The 26,151-nt window shown below is 37.0% G+C and overlaps 1 protein-coding gene and 1 long non-coding RNA gene across 2 annotated transcripts in view; one reads left to right on the top strand and one right to left on the bottom strand.

Annotated features, from left to right (window-relative positions):
- Positions 1–5,715, bottom strand: part of LOC143691298 (uncharacterized) — a 44,666-nt gene extending 38,951 nt beyond the window's left edge. Inside the window, exon 1 of the long non-coding RNA XR_013179447.1 lies at positions 5,465–5,715. This is a non-coding gene — a long non-coding RNA (uncharacterized LOC143691298). The remainder of the gene's footprint in view (positions 1–5,464) is intronic.
- Positions 1–26,151, top strand: part of CECR2 (CECR2 histone acetyl-lysine reader) — a 195,658-nt gene that overhangs the window by 79,103 nt on the left and 90,404 nt on the right. The window lies entirely within an intron of this gene.

Below are 26,151 nucleotides of genomic sequence, written 5' to 3'. Positions count from 1 at the left end.
CATTCAGTTTTCTGAGTTCCTGTTCATATTTTTCCATTTTTTACTCTATATTTTCTTTTGCTTGTTGGATTTCAGATGTTCCATCTTCCAGTTCACTAATCCTACCTTCTGCCTCTCGAAATCTACCATTGTAGGTTTCTGTTGTGTTTTTCATCTTCTACCATGCCTTTCATTTCCATACGTTCTGTGATTTGTTGTTTCAGACTTTTGATGTCTTCTTTTTGTTCATTCCTTGCCTTCTTTATATCCTCCCTCAATTCCTTGATTTGGTTTTTGATGAGGTTTTCCATGTCTGTTCGTGTATTCTCAATTAAATGTTTCAGCTTCTGTATCTCATCTGAATTGTTGGGTTATTCTTTTGGCCATATCTTCAATTTTCCTAGTGTGATTTGTTATTTTTTGCTGGTGTCTAGGTATTTAATTACCTTAATTAGTTTATTCTGGAGATTGTTTTCACTTCTTTTACCTAGGGTTTTCTTGCTGGATGAATTTGTTGTCTATCTGTTCTTTGACATTCAGTTCAGCTTTTTCTGGACCTCTAGCTTAGGTTTTGTTTAACAAAGGAGAATTTTTCAGTTCTTGTTGTTTTGTTTCTTGCCCTGTTTGTATGGTGCCTCCCCCTTCCCCCCTTAGGAGGGTCTACTTAGGTATTATAGACCCCAGTCGGATTTTCCCAGGCCAAACTGACCTCCTATCAGGAGGAAAGAGTCACCTGCATCGGTTTTCCTGAAGGTGAGACCCAGCAGGTTGAAAGATTTTCCTGTGAAGTCTCTAGGCTCTGTTTTTCTTATCCTCCCCAGTATGTGGTGCTTGTCTGCCTGCAGGTCCCACCAGCATAAGATGATGCAGTACCTTTAACTTTGGCAGACTCTCCCTGCTGGGCGCGTGGTGGAGACAGAGGAGAGGTTGTAGGCTGGTTATAATGGCTTCAAATTACCAAACCCTGGTGTCTGAATTCGTTGACACCACCAAATCCACCAACTGGATTTACCTGAGTTGAACTTCACCCCTCCCCTGTGGAAGGCACAGGCTCCAGACAGGCCCTCAGCCGAGCTTGTTTCTGCCTATGCTTGGGGCAGTTGCAGTCTGAGATGCCCTGATGCTGTATCCAAAGGCAGTCAAGCCTTTATAGAAACACAGCCATAAAAACCTGTTTCCTTTTTTTTTTGCTTCCTTATTTTTCCATCTGCCCTGCCCCCTTGGTGCCAGGGCAAAAATGAGTGACCTCAGCTTTGACCAAGTTCACCCTAGCTGGGGGCCTATTTTTAGTTGTCAGAGTTTGTTAATTAATTCCACAATTGGCGTTTGGTTGGGCTCAGTCCCTGCTGCTGGTAAAGTCTCTTTCCTTTCCCCTCTGGGAAGCAGACTGGGGGGGAGGGGTGCTGGCTGCTGCTGTTTGGGAAACTCACGGTTCTGGGGATGCTCGCAGCCGGTCCAGCTGATCTAGACTGGGGTACACTGTGTGTCCGGTCACTGACATGTCCCCAGGAGTTGTTCTGTACTGTTTCTGGTTATTTAGTAATTGTTCTGGAGGACGAACTAAAACACATACATTCCTAAGCCACCAGCTTATTCGGGAAGTTCTCTTTTTTTTTTTTACAGGCCAAATCCCAGAGTTTGTCATGGGCTACCATACTGTCATCTCAGGTTTTTCATTCTAGCTGCTCCAGAATATGGGAGACTAGAAGGAATAAATATTTTTTTATCATCACAATCGACCTTTTGTTTTCTTTTTTGTGTAAAGTAACATATATAGAAAACAGTAAATTTCAAAGCACAGCACAACAGTTAATTGTAGAACAAATTTCAGAGTTTGGCGTGGGTTACAATTCCACAATTTTAGATTTTTACTTCTAGCTTCTCTAAGATACTGAAGACTAAAAGAAATATCAATTTAGTGATTCAGCAGTCATTTTCGTTTTTTAAACCCTTCCTTCTTCATATAACTCCACCATCACCTTGGATCTTTCTGTCCCACTCTTGAGGAATGGGCTATAGTCATTCTAACTTTTTCATGTTGGAAGGTGCTGTGTCCATTCTAACTTTTTTTTTATGTTGAAAGAAGCTATGGCAATTCTAACTTCTTGATGTTGGAAGGGGCTGTCAATAATATGGGATAGGTAGATGTAACTAGCTGGTCCTCTGGAGAAGGTGAGCCTTCTAGGTTTCAGGACTTACCTGGTCTAGGACCCATCTGGAGGTTGTAGATCTCTGGGAAGTTACCCTAGTGCATGGAAACTTTGTAGAATCTTATATATTACTCCAGGTATTCTTTAGGATTGGCTGGAATGATTTGCACAAGTTATGATAGGTAGCAATGTCTAGCTGAAAGTTGTATAAGGGTGACCTCCAGAGTAACCGCTCGACTGTTTGAACTCTCTCAGCCACTGATACTTTATTAGTTACACTTCTTTCCCCCTTTTGGTCAGGGTGGCATTGTTAATCCCATGGTGTCAGTGCTGTGGGAGTCATCTCCCATGCCGCCAGGGAGACTTTTACCCCTGGATATCATGTCCCATGTAGGGGGAAAGGCAATGATTTCGCTTGCAGAGATAAAGCCCTATAACATTTTGTATGAACTACCCATTACCTCTGCCCCCTCCCTGCCTTCAGCAACCCATACTCTTAGTTTCTTTCTCTGTGAGCTTGCATACTCTCTGATAATTTCCTCGGGCTCTTTCAATCTTTCTTCCTTCTGCTTCTCAGATTGGTTGATTTCAATGCTTATCTTCAAATTCACTGATTCTTCTCCCAGCTGCAGTCTGCTGTTGAATCCCTTTTAAGTTTCTTTTACTGTTATGGTCACTTCTGCTTGGTTCCTTTTCATGATTTGCATCTCTCTATTGATATCCTCTTTGTGTTTGTCTTTTGCTTTCCTTTGTTCTTTGTCCCTGTTTTCTCTTAGCTTTCTCACATAATTAGGGCTGTATTTTAAAGTCTTTGCTGGTAGGTTATAGGTCTGGTCCTCCTCAACGATAGTTTCTAATGCTGTAATTTTCTCCTTTGCCTTAGCCGCTGTGTCATGTTCCTTGTATGTTTTGTAATCGTTTGTTGAAAACTGAAAATAGGTGTTATTCCTGGGACTTAAACTGTGTGACTCCATTCCTTAAGCTTGTATCCAACTGGTGTTATGACACAGTTTTCCTTGAATACCGGAAGCTAATAAAAAAAATTTTAAAAGGAAGGAAAAGTAGAAAACACCTTTTCCAGTCCTTGTAGTTTGACTTGTGGAAGTGTTCTTCAGATAGTGAGCTCTGGCACATAACTAAACAATAGTTATGTGCCAGAGCTTAGGGGGCCTTCCCTGATTCTTTTTGCTCATCCTGTCTCACAGTGTGCTTTTTTGTGGCCCTGGGAATTTCCCCTTTACACAGATACAAATGTCACCTCATGAAAGCAGTTTCCTCAGTCTGAGCACTGCACTATATGTCTACAGCCTGCAGTAACTTGCTGCAAGTAGCACATCTTGACTGCTTCCCATTGTTCTGTAGTAGAGCTCATTTAGCTGCCTTCTACATGGTGGGCAAGTTCTGGGAAGGTGAGTGCCACTACCAGACAGATTGGGCTTAAACAGACATGATCTCTCAATATGTGTAGGAGGACCTTCCTCCAGAACTCGGACCAGTGATATGCATATTAGGAGCAAGGGCTGGTGAAGGGGAGGGGAGAGGAGGGGCTAGCCAGGACATGCCATGATCCTACCACCTTCTTTATTTTTATTTATTTATTTATTTTTTTACTTATTACGACCTTACCACTTTATAAGTTTTCTTTTTTTAAATTTGGTGCTTTCACCTATTAATATTTTCTTTTAACTTTTTTCCTGGAGCTTTGAGAAAGCTCTTTCTACCAGTTCTTGGTTGTTCAAAGCTTCTGTGGAGGGATAGAGCCTTCTCCTTTTTCTTTACAGTTTCCCAGTTTGGATTTTGTTGAGTTCATCCTCATGGAGTCATTTAGCATGTTCCTCTTTCCCCTCTTAATGTCCTGTACATTTGTAGTTAAATTTGCTCAAATACAGCTCAAATACAGTTTATCTCCCCCACCCCCCACCCAAGAATTCATAGTAGGTGGTGTGGTGTTACTTCCATTAGGAAGAGCACGTAATGTTTTGTTGTCTTCCTCTTTGATTTGTTAGTAGCCCTTAATAATCATTGCCTAGATCATTATTCCATTAAGAGTTAGAACAGTGATGGTATTTTAATTTTGTCATTCCCTCTTTTTTTTCTTGTTTTCTTATTAGGCAAGTTAGGGGTTTACAGAACAATAATGCATAAAATATGGATTCCCATATACCTCCCTGTTATTTATACCTTGCTTTAGTATGGTTTATATATTTTTTCTTTTCTTTCTTTTTTATAGTGTAGTATAGCATATATACAAAGCAAAGAAAGAAAAAAAGCAATGCTTTTCAAAGCATTCTTCAACAGATAGTTACAGGACAGATCCCAGAGTTTATCATGGGCTACTACACCATCTCAGATGACCATGATAAAGGTAAAATCAGAGGCTTATAATACAGAATATAGTGGGGTATGTTATATTTTTACAATTTATGAAAGCACATTTAATTGTACTATTTACTATAATCCATGAATAACCTAGGGTTCACTGTTTCTGTTGTGCAGTTCCATGGACTTGGTTAAACAATTTTATTCTGAAATAAATGTATAAATGAAATTTTATTCTAAAAGTGGCTGTACCATTTTCCATTTCCACTAGCTAAACTGTCATTTCTTTTTTTTTGCTTACTACCTGGAATACTTTTATGAAGAGTAGCTTTTCAGCATTTTATTATCCTGAGATAGTCTTTATAAATAAGGTAAGATAAATGTATGATTTTTGCCCTTTGTATTTACCATTTTTCAAAATACTGAGTTGATTTTCTAGAGAAAAGTATTTGAAGTAGAGATATCTAGTAGGCATGTATAAAGGAGACAAAACCATCTGAGAATGATGGGGCAATAGATGTGGTGGGGAAATAATATTTAAGAATGGCAAATGAAGGCTTGGAAGTGGGGTCTTGGAGCCTTGGTTGATGATAGAGATAGTGAATTTATAGTGTTACCAGTATACATGTGTGAGTGTTCATTTCTCTTTTTTAGTGCTCATATGACTGCATTTGAGAACTCAAATGCAATATTGCTAACCAGTGTTTGGATTTTGCAGGAAGGTGTAAAGGAGGGTTTGGTCAGGGGCCCTCTGTTTCCCTCCTCCTCCACTCCCCATCTCTCCCCACTCCTCCTTTTCCCTCTTCCCCCTGCTCCAGCCTCTGCCCCTGCCCCTGCCTCACTTCCTACATCTCCTTTGGCTGTTCTTCCATCTGGCCCTCTTATCCTGCCTCCTAATTCTCCAAGTGTTCTACCAACTACTTATCCTCAGTCATCCCTTTGTAGTTCATCACTCTAAATTATCTCTAACCTTCACCTCTATGCAACATACCCCCACAGCTCCTGTGATTGATTACCTTTCTCCTCTTGCCAGCTGTCAGAGCTAGGCTGCCCTGTCCGATGTTAATTCTGGGAAAAGAAGTGTTGCAGCTTAAGTGTGAAGCGTTACATATTTGTGTGCAGCCTGTCTTCGTCTCAATATCCAGCCAAGTCTTTTTCAAAGAGTCCCCGGGAAAGAGAAGAGCATGCTTACATTGTCACTTATGGCTTGTGGTGATAGTAACTTCTACTGGTTTTCACAACAGCTCATGGCTTGGCTCCCAAATTACCATAGAAACAATTATTATGGTAGCAAAAGTCATAGTGCTTACAGTCAGTCACACTGCCTACTGCATGTATCTAATTATTATTTAGCATTGTTGTGGTAACACGTCACTTGAATATGTGCTAGATTAACTTTTTTATTTTCTCGTAACACAAACAACTGTTTTTGAGTGCTCTGTTTCACCACAGTTTGTTGGATTTATGCTGCATGATTAAGTGCTCGCAACTGGTGAACACTGATGGCCTTTAAAGTATTGATTTTAACCCTGATCATCCACACATAATTTGCTAGTTTCCAGAATATAACATTCGTTTTTGCTGAAACTGGGGTAAAAGAAACAGAAAGTTGAGTGTTTGTTAAATGTCGGATGCTTGATATACCTTATTTCATTTAGTTTTTACAACAGCTCTGAAGTAGTTAGGATTGTTATTTTTTTCGTAGATCACAGGGAACCAAAGCTTAGATTAATTACTTGAACTGTTTTCTTCTAGTCTTCGAAAAGTTTGGTTTTGAACTAGTTTAAATGAAGATAATGTACATACCTTGCAAGGTTGTTGGGAAGAGTTCAAATAGTTTATATGTAAAGCTTCGAGCATCACCCCCGACACAGAAAATATTATGCAGACACATTTCCTATTCTCAGTAAGCTTAAGGTCTAGAACACCTTCAAAAATCCCTTAGCCTTTGCTTGACCTTAATTCATCTCTCAAGGTAGTCCATTTTATCTTGAGCCTTAGCTTATAATAATTTGTATATAGATTCTAAATAACTGCCTTCAGTACTTTACTTTTATATAGCACTGTGTGACCTCAGTTCAATAAATTAAAATAGAAGCATTAAAAAAACTGTTTCCATCTTGAATTTTATCATTGGAGCCTAAACCTGTTAATTCTTTTTCATGCCTGTTATAATTATGAATGAACACGTTTCCTAGTGTCCTGCATTTTTTAAAATTAAAAGACTTTATTTTTTAGAACATTTTTAAATTAACAGAAAAACCGAGCTTATATATATATGAAACAGAGTTCCCATATATTTCTCCTCCCCTTCAGAACAGTTTCCCTTATTGTTAACATCTTGCATTAGTGTGGTACATTTCTTACAACTGATCAATATTGATACATTATTAACTAAAGTCATAGCTTACTCTGTGTTGTACAGTTCCTTGGTTTTTGACATGCATAATATCAGGTGTCCACCGTTATAGCATCATACTGAATAGTTTCACTGCCTAAAAATACCCTGCACTTTGCCTCTTTTTCTCTTTCCCTCCTTCCCCTAAATCCCTGGCCAACCAATGATCTTTTTACTGTTCCCATAATTTTGCCTTTTCCAGATGTCATACTTGGAAACATACGGTATATGGCTTTTTCAGACTAGCATCTTTTCAGTCAGTATGTCTTTTCATGGCCTGATAGCGCATATATTTCATTGTATGATGAAATTGTTTGTTTACCTATTCTTGTAGGATCCCTTGATTGCTTCCAGTTTTTGGCAATTATGGATAAAACTACTATAAACATTCATGTGCAGGTTTTTGTATAGATAACAGTTTTCAACTCATTTGGGTAAATACCTAGGAGTGCAATGCTGGATTGTATGGTAAGCTTATGTTTAACTTCATATCGCCAAACTGTCTTCCAAAGTGGCTGTACCATTTTCCATTTCCACTAGCTATGACTAAATGTTCCTGTTGCTTTACATACTCATTGGCATTCAGTTGTTGGTGCTTTGGATTTTAGCCATTCTTTTAGGTGTGTAGTGGTATGTCATTGTTTTAATTAGCAATTCCCTAAGGATATATGATACTGAACATCTTTTCATATGCTTATTTGCCATCTGTATATTTTTGGTGAGTTGTCAGTTCAGATCTTCTAGTCATTTTAAAATTGGTTTGTTTTCTTATTGTTGTGAGTTTTAAGAGTTCTTGGATATAACTCCTTTATCAGATATATATTTTGCAAATATTTTATCCTAGCCTGTGGTTGTTGATAATATGTGTGTGGGTCTGCTGCTCTTGATTCATTGATCTGTTTTCTATTTGACCTACTTTTCTATTCTTTTGCCAGTACCACATGTCTTTATTACTGTAGCTTTATAAATCTTAAAGTCAGGTTAGTCAGTCCTCCAACTTTGTTTTTGGTTTCCCAATTTTATCTAGATTCAGCACCATCCCAATCTAAATCCCAGCCAGCTATTTTCTAGATTTCAGCAAACTGATTCATAAGTTTATGTAAAGACAAAAGACCCAGAATATATATATATATATATATATATGTATATATATATATCACATTTTGTTTATCCACTCATCAGCTAATGGGTATTTGGGTGATTTCTACCTTTTTGGGTTATGAACTATGCTGCTATGAACATTTCATGTCCAAGTTTTTGCATGGACATATGCTTTCATTTTTCTTGTCTATATACCAAGGGGTGAAATTTCTGGGTCGTCTGTCAACTATGTTCCCAAGGCACCTAACCCGTTTTGCATTCCCACAAGCATTTGTGAGGGTTGCAGTCTCTCCTGTCTTTGTCAACACTTGCTGTTGCCTTTTTGATAATAACTTTCATAAACTTTTTTCCCTGTTTATAAATTACTTTTGTTGTGAATAAAACACATATAAAAAAGCACATGGAACAAATATACAATCTATAAATTACTATTACAAAAATCCCCTCATATTAGCCATTAAGTCAACTAATAGAATATTATTGTTAACCCAGAAGGCATCTGTGTTAGTTTGCAAGCTGACGGAATGGGATACACCAAAACTAGAACAGCTTTTTATAAAGGGGAATTTAATAAATTACAAATTTACAGTTTTCAGTTAGTGAAAATGTTCAGATTATGGCACCTTGACTCAAGGAAGGCAGATGTGTCAGGAACACCTCTGTCAGCTGGGTAGTCTTATGGATGGCATCTGCTGGTCCCTTCCTCCTGTCCTCCGTGCTTCCACCCTCTGTTCCTGGCTTTCATCTCTTAGCTTCCCTTGAATCTCTCCAGGTTCTGGCTTCGTTTATATCTCATGGTGATGTCTGCTGGCTCCAAGTGTCTCCAAATATCCGTGTCTCTGTTCTCCACATTTTCACATCTGTGTTAGTTTTGCTGTGAAGTTTCTGTCTGCTCTGAGGTTTCTGTCGTTTCTCTAGGCTCTGTCTTTCTGAGATTTCTCCAAAATGTTTCCTTTTTTAAAGGATTCCAATAAACTAATCAAGCCCCACCTGATATAGGTGGAGCCACATCTCCATCTAGTCAAAAGTTAATACCCACAATTGGGTGTGCCACATCTCCATGGAGATAATCTAACCAAAAGATTCCAACCTACAGTATTGAATCAGGATTAAAAGAAACAGCTGCTTCCACAAGATGGCATCAGGATTAAAACATGGCTTTTCTGAGGTACATAGTATTTTCAAACCAGCATAGCATGCTATCTATACACCAACCATTCCCTTTCATGCAATTCCCCTGGTCGTTAGGTTAATGATGTTTTTGTTTTTCTTTATTATTTATCACCCAAACACATATCTGTCAGTTCTATAGGTTAGCTTTGCCTATTTGTGAACTCCACATTTACGGAGGCACACACTATATACTCTTCTATAAGCTTTCATAAGCTCTTACGTACAGTATAGATGGCAGTCAGATGGTTTAGTGATATCCGTAAATGTGACACACTCATCGTGTTTTTCCTGGTATTTCTGATTGTCTAAGTGGTGCACTAACATTGGGTTTAACATTATATCATAGGCAAGCAGGAGGGTTAATTCTTTGAATAGGTAAGAGCACTATCACTTACTGGTTAAATTCAGTATGTGCTTAAAGCCCTGGGCTTGCTGTGTCTAAAAAATGTTTACAAAAACTTTTCACATATAGTTTATTTTAGTAATAGTTGATAGATATTTTACAAGAACGTTGTTAGTACTATACCCAATTTGGAGAAAGTTTAATTGTAAAACTGATGGTAATATTTTAAATGTTGTCAGTAGCACATGTCAATTCAAATCATATGTTGATTTGGTCTAAGAAGTTATAATTAAATATTACTAAGTATTGGATTAACATTCTCCCCCTATCATTCCAATGTTGTGGTGATTATCCTAAACACAATTGAATGCATTATCAGTGGAGGTAATACAGAGTGATCAATTCTTGGGCAAAATGATAAAAATCTTTTTTTTTTATCATTCCGCTCTACGTATATAATAAGAATTCACAGTATCATCACATAGTTGATTATTCATCATCATGATCATTTCTTGGAACATTTGCATCTATTCAGAAAAAGAAATAAAAAAAAACAGGAAAAAATTCATACATACCATAACCCCCAGCTCTCCCCTCACCGATCACCAGCATTTCAGTGTAAATTTATTTTGACATTTGTTCCCCCTATTATTCATCTTTATCCCATATGTTTTGCTCATCTGTTGATAAGGTAGATAAAAGGAGCATCAGACACAAGGTTTTCACAATCACACAGTCACATTGTGAAAGCTCTATCATTATTCAAGCATCTTCAAGAAACATGGCTACTGGAACACAGCTCCACATTTTCAGGCAGTTCTCTCCAGCCTCTCCATTACATCTCGACTAACAAGGTGATATCTGTTCAATGCGTAAGAATAACCTCCAGGATAACCTCTCGACTCTGTTTGGAATCTCTCAGCCATTGACACTTTATTTTGTCTCATTTCACTTTTCTCCCTTTTGGTGGAGAAGGTTTTCTCAATGCCCTGGTGCTGAGTCTCAGCTCGTTCTAGGGGTTTTCTCAATTCCTTGATGCAAAGTCTCAACTCATTCCAGGATTTCTGTTCCATGTTGCCAGGAAGGTCCCCACCCCTGGCAGTCATGTCCCACATAGACAGGGGGAGGGTGGTGAGTTTGCTTGTTGTGTTGGCTGTAGAGAGAGGCCACATCTGAGCAACAAAAGAGGTTCTCTTGGGGGTGACTCTTAGGCCTAATTTTAAGTTGGCTTGACTTATCCTTTGTGGGGTTAAATTTCATATGAACAAACCCCAAGATTGGGGGCTCAGCCTATAACTTTGATATGACAAAAATCTTTGCTACTACAATAGTTTGTGACCTATAAAGGGCCACATCATAAATAGATATGTAGTTTATCTGTAATACTAAAATTTCTTGGGGAATGGAGGCGATTAGGAAATAAAAGTCTTAAAAGACTTTATAGGAGGGTACTAATAAGAAATAGGTTGAGAAACATTGCTCTAATACATAAAACATGTTAGAATATTAGATGTTTAGAAATCACTTAGTCAAACCTTTTCCTTCTGTAGTGTTTAAAATAAGGTAAGAGGTGAAATAACTTAATTGAATAAATATTTGAACATTTACTGTGTGCCAAGCACTTTACTATCCAAGAGAATAAAAAAAAAGAGACTCTTTGCTTCTCTTTGGAGACGTTCCATAAACAATTAAACATAGTGTGATTATTGCTTTAGTGATGAGGTTTCTTTAGGATGAGTGAGAATACAGTGGAGCGGTGCAGAAAGAGGACACTGTGAGCCCTCATTCTTGATGAACCCTTTAGGCAGCTGTAGTAGACATTTGTAATCTTTCAGTCATAAATGTGTTTTAGATGCACTAGGGAGCTTATTTAAAATGCAGCTTCTGAAGTCCTACTCTTTGGGATTGGATTCAGGAGATTCTGATACAAGGACCGTGCTTAGGGAAACACTGCCTTAAGAAGTGATGATAGAAAATTTATCAGGAGCAAGTGTTGTCTAACTCTGCTCTGTTGCCATTTAAATCTCCCACCCTCCTTTTTTGCTTTGTTCACATTGATCTTTCATCCCTTTTCCAGTAGCCTGCACAAACAAATATTCCCGAATCATGCATTACAGCCCCTGTTTTCCTAGCTAAGCCGTCACTGTTACTTACCTTCCTGGCTTATGATTTGTTTGTGTATCTTTTCTTTAGCAGTTTCATATGTAGCCATGCAGGCTTATGGAAGATGTTTATCTACTGCTTTTCAGAATAAACCAGTGCTAGTTCTGTCTTCTTAATGGTTAGAAAATACTTTGAGTATTGTGTTAAATCCTGAGTGCTACAGGTGAAAGGTTAATGCCAAGTGAAGGAAGATTTAGGGGAGCATCCAGGATTATCTGAGACAGATGGGAAGAAAGAACCATTAATGTTTAATCTGGATTACTGGGATTGGCCAGTATAGGCTGGATTACTAGTCTTTATAGAAACTCATCACCTACAATGTCAGACAGGTAATTAATGAGTGGGTGGGCCTGATGTCCAGTTGGTGAACTGGAGGTACATATCCAGTCTAAAAGGAGGCATTAGCTCCTGCTGACTCTTGTCAGGAAGAACCATGGCAGAACTTCTCATTTCTCAGTACAAGCGAGATATCTTGATTTTATATAATGTTATGATGTTGTGTGATTAAGGTAGAGAGGTTGGGCAGTGAAGTAGATAGAATTTAGAGACAGGGCTGTATAATTTCAAAACTATACTTTTGTGAAATGTTGGGTGTGAATTAATTTGTCTCAAAGTGAGAGTCATGGTAGAGTGGAATTAACTTGTCTCAAAGTGAGAGTCATAGTAGAGTGCCTCTTACTCTCCCATTTCTAAATTTAGGAAGCCCTAAGACCCCTTTAAAGCTGTGTATCCTCACAAGGCAGGTTTCTGGGAAATTAGTAAGTGAGATCGGTCACAGAATATCCATTTTTGTCTAATCTGGTGTGAATTCTTGAACGGCCAGGAATACATTTTACCCAGAGTAGACTCAGTAGATTTGCTTTTACTACGAAGAAAAATTAAACTAGTAGGAGCAAGACCCTCCAATTCCACCCAGATAAATGATGTTTTTCTCATCACTGCCCTGTACCCTTCAACAGTACAGTAACTCTCTAACCATTAATTATTATGCCAGAAGATGTGAAATACATTCTGTTATAAATGAGCTTTGGACCGTATCATATGAATTGTCAGTAGTCTTCCAAGGGCATCAGAGAAGGTAAATTCTTTAACTTCACTTTCTTGGTATACAATTTGCAGTTAATTTTACTTATGCATAATTACAGTCAAAGTTTAATTTGGCCTTTATTAAACTTTTATACGCAGTAAAACAAACCATGATTACTTTGATTAAAACAACCACATTACTGTCTCTGGTTCATCAAATGAAAAATTGGAGTGACATATGAAAGGCTTGAGTCAATTAGGAATTCTATACTTGCCACTTGTTTGCTCCTAACTTTGACATGTATTTTAGCAAACTTGCTTAATGGTCTTTCATCTGATGCTTGTGGTAAAAGAACTTCCCTTTTGGGTTAAAATTAATTACTCTTTGGGTAACTGCGTTTGAAAAACTGATATTTATACCACTAACAATCCCACCAACCCTTTTCTCAATTAGAGATGCCTTCTGTGCCTACTTCTCAAATGCCTGTGCATTGTTGAAGGAGTTTGTCACCAGTGAGGTCTTCCAAAAGGGAAGTCCTATGGGACCAATATCATTCCTCAGCCAGGAAAAGGTTGTATAAATAGCTGGTGCACACACTCAAAAAGAGGGAGGGAGGGCAATTTGAAGTGTTGGGCCCCAGATGTGAACAACTCCTGTATTTTGTTTTAGGGTAAATTAATGTTTCTTTGAATTGAGGTAGACATTGGGCTCTTGTCCTTTCTGTCTTTAAATTCTGAATCACCAACCTTTAAGCCTGTACTGGCTATAGGGAGCATGGAGTTTGTATTTCATGTCATCATTAAAGGAATGAAGTGACTTCAGAGCAGTGCTTTCTTAAGCTTGGACTTGAGGCTAAAGAATAGGTTATGGAAGGTGAAAATTTCCCCCCAGAGTCCTAGTAACCAAGGAGGAATTAGACTGCCAGAGGTGTCATGTTATACTAACTTCAGTTCTTGAGATACCGTTTGGTTTTGTGGTGTCTGCGTCTAGATTCTGTTGTTGAATGTTTGTGTCATAAGGTGGTCTTGCTCCTGTTGGGCCCTTCTGCCTTGTTCTTGTCTCTCCTCTCCCCCCTGGGCCTCCTAAATTAGATACATTCCCCCTCTGCTCCCAGACGTCTCCATCTCTTCGTCCGCTGACAGAGCAATCATTTATCAAGTTGTTTCACGCGTTGTCGGGAGGGGGCCCTGGGGACTTGAGTTTGTTTCGTCCCTTTGTTGGAGCTCCACAGGATCGTCCAGCTTAGTCTCCAGCCAACTGCTGAGAGTTGCTGGACTCCAAGAGCAAATGTTAAAGGAGCTGCCTTTCATCTATTTGCTGCTATTTCAACCTTTTATTTAAATTCTAGCTTATTGGAACTGTAATCACCGTGTGCTGACACACACAAACTTTCTGGATATATATGCAAAAGAGATTTCTTTCCCCCTATACCCAGTCCTTTGGCAATTTGGAAGTAGTTTTTAATTTTTATTCTGTTTTTTCTCTTCGTCAATCCTGTTCTTTTTCTATTTTCTTTCATTACCATCCTCCTCCCTTTCTTTCCATGGGGCAGATTATTATAGATAAATTTGGTAAATGACAGTTCTTGCTTTATAACAAATCTCCTGTTTGGATATGTTTTAACTTGCTGAGCTACCCTTTTTCCTTTTAGGAGAACTGTTAACTGTAAATACAAATGTCTAAATAGCATAGGGATCAAAAAGGATTTTAGAGTTTTTCAGTCATTAAAATGTAAGGTGAATATTGTTGTTTTTCATTAGGAGCTATGCATGTTTTCCAAAATGTCTAAAAAAGTTAAAGGAATAATGTTCCTAAGTATAAGGATATATAGTATGACTTACTGTTCATTGACTATGATTTGAAATATAGATGTTGTTTATTGTAGGAATTTATTAGCTTAAAGGGACAAAGTTTATTTGTGATTTAATAGAAATGAGATTATGTTGTGATAATTATGAGAATTCTTTATATGATCTTGGAACATTTTCCCTCAATATTTTATTAGGAAAACTTTCATTGGAACAGAAATATTAAAAAGATTGAACATTATATTTTAGGCTTACAAATATTTTTTTGCCACGATTTATAAATCAAATACTAATCTTATGCTGCATTTGTAAAGCTGTGCTTGGAAGCAAATAACAATAAAATGCCCCCTATGGCATGGGTTACAAACTATCTGGATTATTTTATATTCATTATGGACAAGTTAAACCCAAAATCTAAAGTTATATAGTATTGGCAGTCATTAACTTTAATCAGAAAAATTTTCACCTCCTCATTAGATGCTTTTGGTGTAAAATATTTAATCATTGTGATCAGACTTGTCAACTGAAAAGTAGCTTGTAATGAGCAGCAAATTGTTGAGTGCTATGATTTTGTGCCTGTATATGAAGGGTCTCTTAAAATAAATTGATTTTTAACAACAAAATGAACCTGAAATGTTATAGTAATTTCCCCCTATACAGTTATGTCCTTAATATTGGAATGGATGACTTTCAAAGTGGTCTAATGATAGCTGATGATTTTCAGCTGTAAAACTCTAGTGTGCTTCCATGGGGGGAGACCTGGGTTTGATTCCTGGCCTTGGACTCCCCCATCCCCATTCCACCTCCCCCAAAACAAATAAACTTTAGTGTGTTATTTCTCATACATTTCCACAATAAAACACAACAAAGTTATACATTGCTAAGAAAAATAATTTTTAACAGTATTATTCAAATATCACTAATACTGTATTTACAATTAAGACTATAAAAGTTAGAAGACTTGGATTAATTCTGAAAATTTTGCGTTTATCATTTCACAAATACTGTTCTAAGCAGTGAGAGTATAGCAATGAAGAAAACATAAAAATCCTTTTGGAGCTTAAATTTTCTGGGGGGAGAAATATCAGACATCCAATTTTCTTGATATTCTATGGCAAGGGTCAACACATTTTTTATGTAAAGAGCCAGATAGTGAGTATTTTAGGCATTACCTACCAGACAGTTTCTGTTGAAATTTCTTGACTCTGCTACACAAGTGAATGGACAGGGCTGTATTCCAATAAAATTTTATTTATAAAACAGGTGGCAGACCATAGTTTTCTGACCTCTGTTCTAAGACATAAAAGACAAAACAAACATTGTACCACATAAAAAAATTTAAATACTTTTATAGCAAAAGATACCATACACAAAGTCAGTGGGCAGATGATTTAAGAAAAAAGTATTGGCAAACAGATGACAAAGAATTAATACCAATACTATACTATTCAGACATCCCAGTGGAACACCAGGCAAAGAATGTGAATAGGAAAGTCACTGAAGAACAAATCTGAATTACCAACAAGTATCTGAAATGTTAAAATGAACAGTAACATCTGTTGGAAATGGGTACTCCTATGTTGTAAATAGAAAATGGGATTGATGCTGCCTTTGTGAAATCTTGGCAGAATTTGTACAAGATAAATGAGAAGCAGTTTGCAGAGAAGTGTGGTTAATATTAATCTATTAAGAAGAAGCTAGTTCTCATGTCTTTTGTGTATGTATGTATGAATTTCATATGTGATTATATGGACATTGTGAAAAAGAAGAAATGGTATATACCTCATTGTTAATATGTGTGGTTACCTATGTGGGAGATAAAGAAAAGAGGATAAAAGATTGCATATATGAAGTTCCCAGAATAAAAAGTACGAATGAAAAGTTTAAGCCCAAATTTGGTGTGTATAAATGGTTGGTTTGTTTTTTTCTTTTAAAGGAAAAACTAAAAACAGTAACTCAGGCTCTAAAATTAGTGATATGTCAAATGGCTTCCAAGCTCCCAAATTTGATGTCATATAAAATCTGCTTGTCTTTATTATACATCTCAATTTCTCATCCTCTTTGCCTTGTTGAATGAAAAATTGAAGTCTGTTTCATCTTTTTCTTTTTTGCATGGGCAGGCACCGGGAATCAAACCCAGGTCTCTGGTATGGCAGGTGAGAACTCTGCCTGCTGAACCACTGTGGCCCTAATTTCATCTATTTTTATGGCAGGACTATACAGCACACGTTTATATACTAAACCTTGTCTCCTGACTCCCTAGGGCCTTTTGATTACCCATCTGGTTCCTGATCCTATACAGAATGTAGCTTTCCTTGTGCAGAAATGAGCAGGAAGGTTACATGGCAGTGAGTTGAAGAAAAAGAAGAAATTTTGAATTCAGTGCTTTCTCAACACATTTATTAGGTATCACTAACCCTCAACCCCTTCACTCGCCTCTGTCTGGCCCTGAGAAGCCAAGGCTAGGCGATTTAGCAGGTGGTCTTTTAGACATTCCTAGACTTTCTACGTTTGTGTCTTAAATAAGCTGTGAAAAAACAGAGCTACTCAGTGTGACAACTACATAATTATTGTGGGCTTACCCTGTGTTTTCTGAACCTCATATCCAACCAGTTGGTAACATACCTCTGTTGAGGATTATGTCTGTAATTCTGCAGTTACTCAGGATTGCTGGGGTTTATTAACACATTAAAATGGCATGTGTTGAGGTCGCAATACTGGTTGTTGTTGGGGTCTGGAGTGATACTGAATGAGTTACACCTTTCCTGCTGGCATTATAAATGAGAATAGGATGGAAGGCACAAGTATGATAATGTACTAAGATGACAAGGGCCGCTTTTCAATTTTAGTAAATAATAATTGTGCTATATTATGGCTATTTTAAACCAGTTGCCAGTATTTGTACATGGTAACAGCTCATTAACTCAAACTTGATGAAAGCTTTCTTTAAAAACTTGCCTGAGGAGATTTTCCAAGGATTTAATGGTTTCCCTGTGACTTACTCTGTGACCTCTTTTCTTGGAGTAACTAAAGTTCTTCTTTTTGAGGATATTGCTAGAGGATAAGTTAGCTGAATATCTCAGTCCCAGACTGTGAACCAGTTATTTTTCAGTCTTAGTAAAAGTATCTCTTTTTAGATTGAAGAATTTTATATAGAGACAAGTCTAGGATAGATGATAAGTTTGGCTAAAATGCATTATGAAACAAAACTTTACAGAGGTGTAATCAACAGTATAGATCACCTTGAGGTGAGAATTTTTTTTTTTTTTTTTACATGGGCAGGCACTGGGAATCAAACCCAGGTCCTCTGGCATGGTAGGCAAGCATTCTTGCCTGCTGAGCCACCGTGGCCCGCCGGAGGTGAGTATTTTATAGAATATATATTCAAGTATAAAATAAAAATTCCACAGTGAAATTACATCAGGCCATACCCTATCTTACGGTTTTTGTCTCCCAAAAAGAAAGGCAATCTAAAAAAAAGAAAGGCAATCTAGATGCTCTAAACTTATTTTTCTGCACAAAGCTATGGTATATCTTCTACCTAGAATCAAACTATATCTTTTAAACGTCGAACAAATTTGGGATTAATTACATTACTAAACTCTGTACCACTTTTGCATCAGAAGATGCAAGGAGGAAGGGCAGAATACATTATTATGGAAGTGTTCTTAGTAAAATTTCAGAACTTAGTCCTGCTTGACACTGTTTACTTTGTGTTCATGAGAACATAGCAACAGAAGCTTGCTGAAAATACAGTTCAGTGGGCCTCGGAGAGATTTTTACCTAGTAGGCAGCTTGTCAGTTTACATTTTAAATAAGCACCTTGAGTATCATGTTTTAGGAACACAGGCCACAAATTGAGAAATATTTCTCCAAAGTATTGTTAACTTTAATTCCTTTATGTTTTATGAGCTTTTTTTTTTTAAAGGGGGGGTGATGGATTACATGATGTGATTTTGGATTGTAAAACAATTATAAACTAGAGATGCAGAAGTGATTTATCAAAGTGATTAGACTTCATCTAGAAATATGAATGAAGCTGATCTGGATAGGACTAAGGTAAACTAGAATACAGGGTAAAGGATGATGTGGTCCATATTTTAAAACTTCAACTTCTGTGTGAAACCAAAGGAAGAGATGTTTATTTGGTGCAAGATTTATATTTTGGGTAGCACATTATCTAATTTAACTTGTGTGGTCAGTTTACTTGAACACCATAATTGCATGGAATCTTGAACAGGGATTGTGATCTTGTTGGTTTGTATAGGTTAGTGTGATAACTTGATAAATCCCAGAGTGATCTGGGCAGAGAATAAAAAAGTATTTGCAAAGAATCCTTAAGGGACTGGGGAGATAGAAAGAAAGAAAAAAATATCCAATTTCCCCATTTGGGGAATTCCTGATATTCTTGCAAACTGGGGGAACAGTCAGTTCAATAGGCTGAGGACTTCATCTTTTTTTTTTTTTTTTAATATATTTTTATTGTCAAACCTTAACAAACATACAAACATTCTATATAGTGTACAATCAGTGGCTCACAGTATCATCACGTAGTTGTGTATTTATCACCATGGTAATTTTTTTGAACATTTGCATCACTCCAGCAAAAGAAATAGAAAAGATTTTTAACTCATATATACCATACTTGTTACCCCTCCTTCTCATTGACCACTAGTATTTCAATTTACTCAATTTATTTCAACTGTTTCCCCTATTATTTGTTTTTGTTTTTGCATGGGCAGGCACTGGGAATCGAACCCGGGTCTCCAGCATGGCAGGCGATAACTCTGCCTGCTGAGCCGCTGTGGCCCACCTCTATTTGTTTATTTTTTTATGCATATTTTTTACTCATCTGTCCATACCCTAGATAAGCTAAAAGGGGGGTATCTGTATAATACATAAGAATAACCTCCAGGATAAGCTCTGTTTGAAATCTCTCAGCCACTGACACTTTGTTTCATTTCTCTCTTCCTCCTTTTTGTCAAGAAGGTTTTCTCAATCCCTGGATGCCAAGTCCTGGCTCATCCCAGGATTTCTGTCCCATGTTGTCAGTGAGCCTTATACCCCTGGGAGTCATGTCCCATATAGGGAGGGAGGGCAGTGAGTTCGCTTGCCATGTTGGCTTAGAGAGAGAGAGGCCACATCTGCGCAACAAAAGAGGTTCTCTGGGGGTGACTCTTAGGTCTAATTTTAAGTAGGTTTAACCTATCCTTTGCAGGAATATCAGAAATTCTCCACATGGGGAAATTGAATACCCCCCCCCCCCCACTTCCCCAGTCCCCCAAGGGCACTTTGTAAATACTTCTTTATTCACTGTCCAAATCATTCTGAGATTTATCAGGGCATCACACTGACCTGGGCAATACTGACAAAATCTCATGCCCTATTCAAGATTCCATGTACTTGTGGTGTTCAATTAAATTGACCATACACATTAAATTAAATACAGTAGCCAAAATATAAATTTTGCACCAAATAAACATTTTTTTCTTTAGTCTCTCACAAAAGTTGAAGTTTTAAAATATGAACCCCAGTCTTCTGATAACACCTTACTTAGTCCTATCCAGATCAGCTTCATTCATATCTCTAGTTGAAGTGTAAGCCCTTTTTAAACTTTTTAAACATTTTCTGTATGGGGTAATGCTCATTTTCATAGCTTCAGAGCTCTAACTCTGAGTCTCAGGTGTCACATAAATACCTGACATTTCTGGGAAGGGCCATGTTATATACAAACATCGCAATATCTGAGAGTTTAGAATTAATAGATAGTTACACCTCCTGAATATATGACTGCTGTAAGAGCTTACAATCTAGGACCCTCTACAGTATGCCCCAACCTGATATCCCATTCTCTCAACTTTAGTTCATTGAATTTTTATATTATAATTAGTCCGTATGATTGAGCGAGGCCTTGATCTTGGGCTTTGCCTCTATAAGGCTTATTCCTGCCTAAGAGTCACCCCCAGACAACCTCTTCTGTTGCTTAGATGTGGCCTGCCTCTCAAAGCCAACTTGGCAGGTGTCACTGTCCTCTCTATGTGGGACATGACTCCCAGGGGTGTAAATCTCCCTGGCAACATAGGACAGGCTGCTGGGATGAGCTGGGACACAGCATCATGGGATTGAGAAAGCTTTTCCCTCCAAAAGGGGGAAGAGAGAAATGAGACAAAAAGTTTCAGTGACTGAGAGACTTCACAGTCAAGAGGTTATCCAGGAGGTTTTTCTTATACATATAGATACCCGTTTTCAGTTTATGGTGCAGTGGTTGAAGAGAAGTACCTGAAACTGCTGAGCTGTGTTCCAGTAGTCTTGATTGTATAATTGTATAACTTTTACGGTATGACAGTGTATTGTGAAAAACTTGTCTGGTGCTCTTTTTATCCAGGGTATGGACACATGAGTAAAAAATTAAGAACAAATAAATAAAAGGGGGTGGGGGTGAGGGGCAAAAAAAAATTGGGTAGCCGGAAATACTAGTGGTCAGTGAGGGAGGGGTAAGGGGTATGGGATATATGAGTTCTTTTCTTTTTATTTCTTTTTCTGGAGTGATGCATATATTCTAAAAAATGATCGTGGTGATGAATGCACAACTGTGATGATATTGTGAGCCTTTGAGTGCCCACTTTGGATAGAATGTAGGTGTGAAGATTTCTCAATAAATATTTGTTTTTTAAATAGTGATTTGCCAGAGATCACAAAACTAGTAATTATAGTACTTGTGATAAAAATCAACTTTACTGCCAGTTAATTAATAAAATCTATCCTGGTACTTGTTCATAAAAGTAATATTTTTACTGTAGAAGTGTGGGAAAACTACTGATAACATGAGCTTTTACTGTCTGCCAGTTTAATAGGCAAAACATGGAAATACATTGTTTTTCTTGAATAATCGTGTGTGGCAGTAATACTAATAGTATTACTAATAGTAATGCTAATAGTATTTCTTCTGTTATTGTTTTCTTTTACATTTTTTTATTGAGTATTAAAGTGTTTTTTTCCATATTGATTTAGATAGAGTTCCTTACATATAAGATTGCCATTTGTCTAGTTGCAGTGCTTTACTGTTTTTTGTTTTTTTATTTATGGCTTGTTTTGTTTTGATGCACAGATTACGTATAGTAGACTTTTCAAGGTTTCTTCTTTGAATGATTAGAAAGGCCCTCCTCATTTCACTATTGTCACTTTCTATGATATATATTTTGGGGGATTGGGGCGGAGGGTTACATGGTCTGGGAATCAAACCTGGGTCTCCTGCATGGAGAGCCAGCATTCGACCGCCAAACCACCCATGCACCCTTACGATTTTAATTAATTAATTTAATACGTAAGGATTTTGGTCTGCTGCATGGTGTGGGAGGAATCTAACATTTTCCATACAATTAACCAATTATGCCAAAACCATTTATTGATTAACCTTTTCTTTGTGGATTTAAAATGCCACCATGAGGATATTAAATACATACATATGTCTGTTCTGTGGATCTATTTCTGTTCTTAGTCCTACACTACATTGATTAAATTATAATAGCTTTATATGTTTTAATGTCATGATAGTCATGTTGTATTTTTATTTTGTATAGAGCTGTCATTTTTATATGTGCATTTGCTTATGGAAGTTATAAACAGTGCTTTTAATAAACATTAGATTACAGTAATTCACATGATTCCATAGAGTCATTAAAAGCTTTGCTTAATGACCGAATAAGTTATAGCCATCAATGGGCTTTTGCTAATAGTTTGCATAAATGTTTGGATTTTAAGCTTCATCTTGAAATAAACCTCTTCCTTATTTAAAGAGACTGTTTTCCATTCTTTAATTGGGTTCCATTTACTTGCTCTCTGACCTTGTTAGTGATGTGTATTTGTATCGTCTGCCTCTGAGCTAATCTTCCTGCTTTTTAGTTTGTTTTCTTAAAAACAAACAAAACCTCTCCTCCAGCCACTTCCCAAATACTTATATCTATAATACATGAAAAAACAAAGCAGGTAGAAAGTTTGGCATCAAGTTAAAACTGGTGTGTTTTTAGTTTAGTTTTATGTTTAAGTGTACTATTTGGTAATATCCAATGGTAGTAGTTTAATTTCCCTATGAAGATTCTAGTTGCTTAACTTACTAGTACTTGTAATCTTCTTTTAAATGGTCCTATTATCTTTTAAATTAATTTCGAAGGTTCAGAAAGGAAAAAAGGGCAAGGTCCCTTTACACAAACAACAAGGTTCATGTAGAGACTCCCCTGGTAGCTGAGGGCAGATAGTGGAGGAAGCACTGATAGGGAGGAGAGAAGCTCATCTTCAGTTCCAAGTGTTTATGCATCTTTAATTCTGATCCAGAAGATGAGAAAAGAAATAACAACATCTAAAGAAACTTTTGGACTCCTGCTAATTTAGTAGCTTAGTTTCTGAGTTAAGTTCTGCAGGGGGTCTTCTGTCCTCTGTGCATCCTACCCCTAGTAGTTCAGTCTCTCTGGTTCTTTCTTGTCACACCTAGTTTGTGTTTCTTCAGTCCGTCCATAGTTGATTGTAAATAGTGAAGTTGTTGCTGGATGTATTAGATTCCTAGAGCTGCCATTACAAAGTTATGAAATCAAGGTGTGAGTGGGGCCCTGTTCATTCTGAAACCTAAAGAGAAGAATCTTTCCTTGCCTCATTTAACTCCTAATGTTTGCTGGTAGTTCCTGAGGTAGTTGGAGAGCTCTAGCCTCTGCTTTTGTGTTTACATGGCATTCTCCTGTCTCTATGTATCTCTCTCTCTTCTCTTATAAGGATACCAACTATACTGAATTAAAACCCACTCTGTTTCAGTATGACCTCATCTTAACTTGATTGCATCTGCAAAGACACTATTTCCAATAAGGTCACATTCACAGATACCCGAGGTTAGGATTTCAACATATCATTTTGGGGGACACAATTCAGCCTATAACATTGGCTAAGACAGATAGTTATAACCTCAACTAGCATCTGAAGCACCAGGTGATACATGAATAAAGTTGTCAGGCTGGTAAGTAGTACCTAAAAATAGCTTTGAATATCATATCACTATCAAAAGACTTCCCATTGGGGAAGTTGTGTAAAATGAGAAATACGAATGTTATACTCTTAACACTAAAGTTGTACCCTAGAGCTACTCCCTAAAAGAACTAGTCTGGGCAAGCTGTTTTTAACCAGAAAAACATGTTTTCCTTCTAAACAAAATCGAAAGTTTAGTGAAAGCCTCTAGTAAGAAGGTAGTTGAATTTACAGTATTTATTATGTCCAGGATAGTGACTATACTTCCCAAGGAAGATGATGCAGAAGGTAAACCAATAGCTAAACTAAAAAGAATATTCAACAAAAACCCACCAAATATTCTTATTTAAGACAAAAAAGAATAAAAGTTTCTTGTTGAAGAAGTGATTTGATCTTAATTTCTCAAAGAACTGAAGTTTATTCCCTTCCCCTTGCTACTTTTATGTTCTTCAGTGCTTTTAAATGCTATATATTAACAACCTGGATTTGTTAGAATTTCATATACCTTATTTGAAGTTACAAGACTTAATTGTCATATGTTAGAGAAGGTTTATACTATAGGTTTTCATTTTATTTAGGAGAATTAGATGCCATACCGGTTTATTTGGTTCTAGAGCTTTGCTACTCCAAGTATAGTCTTTATATGATGAACACCAGCACATCATCTGGAAGCTCACTAGGAATGCTTCAGTCCAGACCTAAATGAAGTAAAATCTGCATTTTAAGAAATTCCTGAGGTGATTTCTATGCACATTAAAGTTTGAGAAGCATTCTTATAGAGCAGTAGTTTTCAACTTTGGCTGCATTTAAAAAAATCCAAGAGTTAAAAAGTATATATGTGTGTATATATATATATGTATGATATCTGGGCTTCACAAACCCCAAACTTTTTAAATTAAATAAAATACAGGGGGTGGGCCACTGTGGCTCAGCAGGCAGAGTTCTCGGTGCCTGCCCATGCAAAAAAAAAAAGGACCTTAAGTTATATATAGGTATTGGGATTTAAAAAGTTCTCCCAGGTATTTTTATTATATAGTCAAGGTTGAGAACTGTTGTTTTAGAGCTGCACTGTAGCCATCAGGTATGTGTGGCTATTTAAATTTACATTATGTAAAATTAAAATTTTAGTTCCTCAGTTGCAGTAGCCACATTTTAAGTGTGCATTTGCCACATCTGACTCATGGCTACATTGTTGAACAGTGCAAATAGAGAGCAAATCTAGATCTGTCATTACAGAACTTTCTATCTTAATATTTTGAGAGACTTCTAGATAACTTTTAATTGAGGAGATTCTTAGTTTTGGAGGGTGGATTTATACTAGTCATATGTATTCTTTTCTGGTAAAAAGTACAAATAGACATTCAGATACCTGGAGATGAATAGGCTATGCAGAAACATCCATATTTGCATTGAAACTTCCTTTTCTATATCAGATCTTGGACTCAGCAGCAATTCATTGCTGATCATGCCTACCATATTGGACTCTCAGATCCTATTTTCCCACCCCACTATTCTTTTTATCTTTTTCAGGTTCCTCTTCTTTCATCCTCTTTTTAAATGTTAATGTTCTGTTTTCTGCCTAGAGTGGTAAAGCCACTGAAAGTAGCAATCTTAGCTTGAACACAAACTCCATCTCCTGAGTGCCACGCTTCTTACTTATTGGACTCACTCACTTATGTATTCTTCAGACATTTCAGACTCAATATGTGTAACAGTAGACCCCTATACCTAATCCTACCTGTCTCCCTGTGATGTAGACAGTTTCTTACTTTTCTTTTTCAGAGGTCCATTCTGTTATTACAGCATGTAAAACAAATTACAAGCGACACTCTTCTGTTAAATTAAAAAAGAAAATGAGCAAAAATTTTTTTCTAGCATAGTCTAGAGAAAGACTACTGTAAGTAATTTAAACTAGTATGCATATATATTTTTAATCTTTGTTAATACCATTTGCTTCCTATATCTGTTCAAGTTAATTTATTGTAGCATTGGGTAATTACCAAATATTCTTTGAAAGCACCTATTAAAAATACAATTATTAAAGAACTGGAATTTTGAATTTAGTGTGTGTATTGACTTTTGTGTGTCTAATCCATTTTAGGTACTTAGTTTTAAATTTTCCTTTCAAAGGAACAAAGCCTCTTCATTCAGGGGTTCTAAAATTTTCAGATGAGATTAGCACATTTGCATAATAGTGACCTGCAACTTCTTGAAAATGAGCCATTAACTGTTGAGCTACCATTCATGTCAGTTATAAAAAAAACACAAAATAGAACACCTTAAACTCAAAGTAAAAGAGAACCCTCCTCCCTCACTGTAAGCATATTTTCCCCTCCCAAGTATTCAGTTACACAAACATTTCTAGGATGTTAACTACGTATCAACAGTTTATCTGCCTTACATTTTTCTACAATAATGGATATTGTCTAATGATGAAGCTGTTTCCAAATTAACTCTTGCGTATGATAAGGTAATCCTTGAATTCCATTAGTTAAGCACAAATTCTAAAAAATTTGTTTTGCTTTTATTCTCTGTCTGAGGCTGCCCTTTTGAATATTGCCAGTTGTAGTAAAATCCAACACTGCAGTATTTCTCAGGCCTTTAGGTCCCCAAGGGGGCATCCTAGGGTTTATATTTTACTGAAAGGATCCAGAGGAAAGATGCAACTCAATACAACCAAA

This window comes from Tamandua tetradactyla, chromosome 7 (assembly GCF_023851605.1).
Source record: "Tamandua tetradactyla isolate mTamTet1 chromosome 7, mTamTet1.pri, whole genome shotgun sequence".
NCBI classification, from domain to species: Eukaryota; Metazoa; Chordata; class Mammalia; order Pilosa; family Myrmecophagidae; genus Tamandua; species Tamandua tetradactyla.
The sequence above is the reverse complement of the archived record's forward strand: the minus strand, read 5'-3'. Positions and strand labels throughout refer to the sequence as shown.